This window comes from Silene latifolia, chromosome Y, assembly GCF_048544455.1.
Source record: "Silene latifolia isolate original U9 population chromosome Y, ASM4854445v1, whole genome shotgun sequence".
NCBI lineage: Eukaryota > Viridiplantae > Streptophyta > Magnoliopsida > Caryophyllales > Caryophyllaceae > Silene > Silene latifolia.
Window position 1 is genome coordinate 29,710,633 of NC_133538.1, and position 6,438 is coordinate 29,717,070.

Sequence of the window (6,438 nt, forward strand, 5' to 3'; positions counted from 1 at the left end):
GCGTTATGTAAAAAAAGAATACAAAACGCCTTTTATATTAACAATTCTCTACATTTATTAAAAATAAAAAATGAAAAAAATAATCGGACTAAAACCCATCCGACTTTTCCTTTATTCTTTATAATAACAATAATCCTATTAATCTACGGAGTATTATACACCGTACTTCACTCTACTTAGCAAAACAAAGATACACCCCCCATGTTTTTTAATTGAATAAACCCCTTCAATCCTCACCCTCAGTAATCTCCATCACCCTCACTAATCTCCATCACCCTCACTAATCTCCATCACCCGTATTTCGTTGACTATCGAGAACCGCCACCAACTCCCTACATCTAGATCGCATCACAACTGTGCACCACCACTTTCCGCCTCTATATCTGGTCCGAAATTTCTAGGGTTTGCTCACATTACTCCAAAATGTTGAGAATTTATTTTTGTCACGGTTTGAGTTCCGCATATTAATCGAGAAACTTACTTGTTTCTTCGAAAGTTGCAGGTTGGTTTTGCTAATCTAAGGTCTTTACTTTATTAAACCCTAGAAATTGGGGATTTTTATAATAAAGAGGAAAATTGACGAAAATTGATAGAACAGAGGTATGTTTCTTGTTTCACACCTCTTGTATTCAATATATTCGTATTCCATGTGCTTTCCTTAGTATTCATATATATGTGCTGCAATTATTGGGCTTTTTTGTATTGATTTTATATGTCTCATTTGATTATGTTAGATATTACCTCAATATCACATTTTCGTAATTGATGAACAAGGGGGCTGTCATGTTTTTCCACAGCTTCAAGAGGCCTCGGATGTCACAAGCAGGATCAACCAAGGTAGCGTTCTGTTTTTCTTTCATTATTTAATTGATGTTTGATTCTTTGGTATTAAGGACTATGACTTACTTGAAGCTCTTATATTGTACTATGATTCTATGAACAACAAAAACGATTATTGTGCTAAACTTGATTGTTGTATGATAATGATACTAACCAAACTCAATGCCTGCTTTGATTTATGCTTTAGTCTTACAAGTAGCCTAGTCGATAAGTTGGAGTATATGGCATGTGTGTTGTGTTTGTTAAAAGTCAAATTTTCGCTTAAAATTGTGATTTGAAACTCTACGAGCTGATGGAGGTTGATCTCAATACTCTCTGTCAGCAGCATTACTGAAACACAAAGGATTTAATCACACGTATCACTTTTTTTCCATATTCTCTACTCTACATTACATTGTTTCTTATTATTAAACCTTGATATATATATGTTTGCTTTACTTTAGTTAGTCCTGCTTATTAAAGTAAGCCAATAGATTCGCTTGGCAAAAAGTTATAAATTTTTTTTTATGGGTGACAGGACTGATATGTTGTGTTATGGTATTCTCCATCCTGGTTGTTGTAAGATTCTTATTTTGAGTGATAATCGTGATTTGTATTTCAGTTTTTGTAGCTGAATTATTTGAGAATTTGTTCATTTACATTTTTGTTGCGTTAGTATTACACGATTAACATTATCATTTCGACATGTGCGTAATTGGAGGTTAATTATGGGATTAATGCTCATCGAAGCTCTTGACATAAGAGTATCAAGTACACATGCTGCCTCACACTTTTCTAATATTTTCAAAGGATTGATTCTGATTTTCTCTATAATTCTAAACCATAATTTTCTGAGTTTGAATTATCGTGGTTAAGTACTCATCGTGATTTGGGATTTTCACCATACCGCCCATTATAATTGTATCTTTTGCTCATTGGTGTCGTTCACTAGAATTGTATCTTACGCTCACCACGACCTCGCTGACCATAATTTTCTCGTTTAAGTATGAATATTTATGTCGTATTTTTACAGGTGATTGCTGCATCGGGAGCTGTAAAGCATGAGGAATGAACTTGTGGACCAATTGAAGAAGGTTTTCACTAAGTCGTTTTTGGTATGTTTTTCATCGGCAATCACATATTCACATCTCTCAATTAGTGATGGTGCCTTTAGGTAGATTCTTATCTTCCCATTACTCTAATTTCCTTAACAATCTCTACTGATAATTATTTCTCAATTATCTCTAAAATTGTTGATTATCCTTAAACTTGTGATTACTGGAACATTTTAGTTGTTGGGTATAATAGTGAGCTTATATTCTGATCAATTTTAGTGTATTGTTACAGGCTTACAGCATGACATCTCCAAAATATTCATGTACTTCTGAAAATTTCTTAAAGTTCCTTTGAGTTATGATCAATTTTGTTTATTCTTACCAGACATCTCTTAATTCAATCTGCTATCATTTCCTGTCTGTAAATTTTCATATGACAGATTATAGAAGGGACTGAAGATAGCACAAGTATCAAACACTAATGAGCCAGTAAGTTTTTACTTTTTGTTTCATACCAAACAATGATTCTTTTTTCTAGTTGCATAATATACGTAATAGTTAATCGTATCTGAATTAGTAACTTGTATTATTAATATGCCTGTCTAAGTTGACAGATCATGTGGCTAGCAATTTATAAGGGAAATTGAATTATCATCAAGTTATCATCTATGGATGCAGTTCATATATGGTGGTTATGGCTTGACTTGCTGCATTATAATTATCACCTATGGATGCAAATGGATAGTTGCAGCAGGTTGCAACAGGTTTTCTTCTAATGAAGACATGCTATAGGAAATAATTAAGGACATAGAACACATGCTGCAGAGGTCGTAAGAGGGAAATTCAGTATTTATGGTATAATAGGTGTATCTTAAGTTAGTTGTATAACTTATTATTTGTAAATCGGAAGCTGGTATAAAGCGTATTTCAGTATCTATGGTGTTTGGGGTGGTGATTAATGATACGGTTTATGCTACTTTTGGAGTAATAAAAGTGACTACTTTTTCCTGTTTTGTGTCTTTGTTTTGATTTTCAATATTTCTCCATTTATATTATATACGTAGTAGTATTTTTTTTTTAAAAAAAAATAAGAAGAATAGAGAATTGTTGGCTAAGCCCACCGTTCTCTATTCCTATGAAAAGAGAATGCTTATAAGGCGTTCTCTAAAGATCATTTCAACAGTTCTCTATGATTGTGAATAGAAAACGCCTCTTCCAACCGTTTTATAAGCTTTAGAGAACGCTGACCTAAAGAACGCCTCTAAGGCGTTCTCTAAAGATCATTTCAACAGTTCTCTAAGCCTATTTTTGTAGTAGTGGATCTTGTTTTCCTCAGTGCTCGATCGAGAACTTTTATCCTCTCGATCGAGTACTTCTTCAATAATTTCATTCGATCGAGTAGAGTAAGGCTCTCGATCGAATTTTTGAACAAGGGTATGCGAGGCTTCATTGTGCTCTTCCTCTTGAACAGTATTTTCAACATCTGAGCCATCATTTTCAGCATCAATAGGTAGAACCGGTCCTTCATAGGGAATATAAATCCTAGTGCAAACAACATAGACTGTCTCGGGTTTCCTAGAAGTTTGCTCAGCAATTACTTAAGCTAACTGAGTCTCAAGTCTCTTGATAATGACGTCTTTAGTTTGCATAATCTCTTGCGCTTGCAGTGCAAGTGCCTTCACTATAGACGTCAATTCAGCAATCTCTTCATTCTTTATAGTAGGAGGAGGGGTTTGTTGGTGCACCGGCCAAATAAATGGAGGCTTTTGATAGCCACGATGCCGAAGCGGATGTGGTGGCACATATGCGTAGGAATGACTAGCTTGTCTACGCTGCTTAAAAGCATAGACTTCGTCGATCTCCGCCAGACAAATGACAGCATTGTGTCCCGCAGCACCACATCTCTCATAGTAGACCACCTATTGTGCCATAGCATGTGAGAAGGGTGAAGGAAAGGTCCTTCCGGTCCACTATCCGCCCTAAAATACTATTAATTTAGCTTCCGCCCTCATTAGAGTAGTCTATTGTTCATAACAGGTCTGTTCATTCCATTCTTCCGATCTAGATCTGAATTTAACCAGTTTAATTACTTCAGTTGCATGAATTCAACCTAATAATTACAGTTATATTGCTATAAAACAGTTCTCACAGCAACAACCACCTAATCAGATTATCGCATCATTGCTTTACTATCATGGCTCCCCTAATCCTAGCACAAAAGAATTAGCTATGCATGACGATGAATAGAGCAATAGCGAAAGATAAAATTATACTAAGCATGATTAAAAGATGAACCAAGGAAAGTAACATAAATTAAATGAAGGAAATTAAGAAACAAGAAAGATAATCAAATTAAATAGAAGGAGATTAAAGAGAAATTACACCAAACAAGATCCGAAAAATAGAAAACAAAGTAACGTCGAACCAAATTAAAATTGAGATGAAAAGGAAAAAGAGAGAGATAGATCCATCCCCCAAAACCTAATTAAGTCTCTCTTATTTATAGGAGAGATATTTATTTAACCTAATATACGATAACAAGATATTAAAATATTGCGTCAGATGGAAAAGTACTCGGTCGAGTACAATAGAACTCCTCGATCGATCAACTTCCAAACAAAAACCTCTCGATCGAGTACATCACTACTCAATCAAGGACACCAATTATGCATCTCTCGATCGAACACAGCAGAACCTTCGATCGAGGACTTCTAACAGCCAAACTGCTCGATGGAGTAGACTAAGTCAGCGAAAGCCTTCGATCGAGTCATCTACTACTAAACCAGCTCAATTTGAGTTCTGGTTTGGTGATTGTTGGTAGAGTATTATGAATATTGTATAACTGTCTGTGAACTTTGGGGTGCGTCCCCGGCTGAGTGGAGTCACTTGCGAGAGTGGCTTCACGCCCTTGATTCGCCTTTTGTGGAACCCGCCACATAAGGGATGTGCACATTAATGGACATGGGTTATTGCCCGATTTGATGAGCGGGGCTTAGGTGGGAACGGCTGCGGTCCCCCACTGGCAGGGCTGGTCTTGTAGACAGTCGGTGATGGTGATTGATTGGAGAAGACGTGGCTTGTGGTTGTTTTGTTGTATCCGTATTGTGACGGCAGTTGTCGGTGTGCTTTCCTCAGTTACTGACCTTGTGTGGTTTTGTCTTCTTGTTTGTTTCTGTTGTGTCTGCCGTGATCCCTTATGGTGAGCAGTCAGTCTTAGCAGGTGATGTCTTGGATGATAGCTGGGTGCTTGGTGGGATGAGTCTTTCACGAGTCACGACAGAAGTATAGTTCACATAGCTGATAGTAGTTTGAGTTGTACCTTTGGTATACCTTTAGTTTTGTTAAGCACTTGTAATAAATCTTAATTGTTCTTTTATCGACATTTGATGATTACTGTCCTCGGGCAACCGAGATGGTAACGCCCTTATATGCTAGGGAAGGTCTTGTTAAGGCTCCTTGGTATATGGGGGTGTTACAATAAACTACTAAATAAATGCGGAAAATGAGGAATTTTAAAAACTTTTATTTAATAGATAGAGTTTAGCATGCGGGAGTCACTAACGTTCAACGGGAAAAGTATGCGGAAATAAAAACATAGGTTCATACAAATAAAATAGTCAAAAAGTGGGGAAAATATATCCCTCGAATGACATAATGAAAGAGGTGAGTCTAAGCGGTGAACAAGTAATCTAAAAGTCCGGGGTACTCGCTAGCTCACACGTCTAACCCCACATAAGCATCTTCACCAACCTGTCATTCATGTAAACATGAAAGCCACAGTCAATGGGGAGTAACTCAAGGTTTTCCGAGCCACAAAACGTCAAAACGAACATAACAAAGAACATAAACAGATAATCATATTAAATAAGATATGAATTAATTTAATTATAACTAAACCTGGGATCATACATACTTTAAGATAACAAGAATAAAGAAAAGGGAATGAGATAGACAAGTAACCAAGGCATAAGCAACGTTAAATAATAGAAAAGGAATGTAAAGGGGGCAAACACAACCACTAAGCCACGAGCATGTAATTCAAGGAGATATGACTAATGTAACCATCCAAAATGCAAAACCTTTACTACACTCATTAAAATATAATTTCCCCTGGTAGAACGACAATGATAATCATAAAGACTCAGTCCTAGTCTAAATCTGGCCAGACTCTCGGGACAGAGAGGTTCCCGATTTGACATGCGGCAGAACAGGCCGCATCCAAGACTCGATCGACAGAACGGAAGTCGAGAACCCACAATTGGCATAACAGTCCGAATGAGGTGGAATAAATGACCTAAACCCATACTTGGTAGAACAGCGCAAGTAGGCATAAAGGCATATCAAGCATATATGATAGTATTATGACATTTTTAGAAGAATACGACTCCTTACAAGTAATTATTTATAAAAAATCTTTCATACTTGTATCATATTAATAAATATTTCATTCGATAATTAAAGATGCCGGTTAAATAAAATATAACAAGCGGTAATAAATAATTTACGTCATGTGAAATTACGGAATAAAATGCAAACAAGTATAAGTGGCTCATTCATGAGCCCA

At 36.3% G+C, this 6,438-nt stretch overlaps 1 long non-coding RNA gene across 1 annotated transcript; it reads left to right on the forward strand.

Moving 5' to 3' along the window:
- The first annotated feature begins 339 nt into the window (after positions 1 to 339).
- LOC141632564 (uncharacterized) lies at positions 340 to 1,925 on the forward strand. Its single transcript, XR_012537791.1, has 4 exons — positions 340 to 402; positions 503 to 600; positions 798 to 837; positions 1,853 to 1,925. It is a non-coding gene; the product is annotated as an uncharacterized LOC141632564 (long non-coding RNA).
- The last annotated feature ends 4,513 nt before the right edge of the window (positions 1,926 to 6,438 follow it).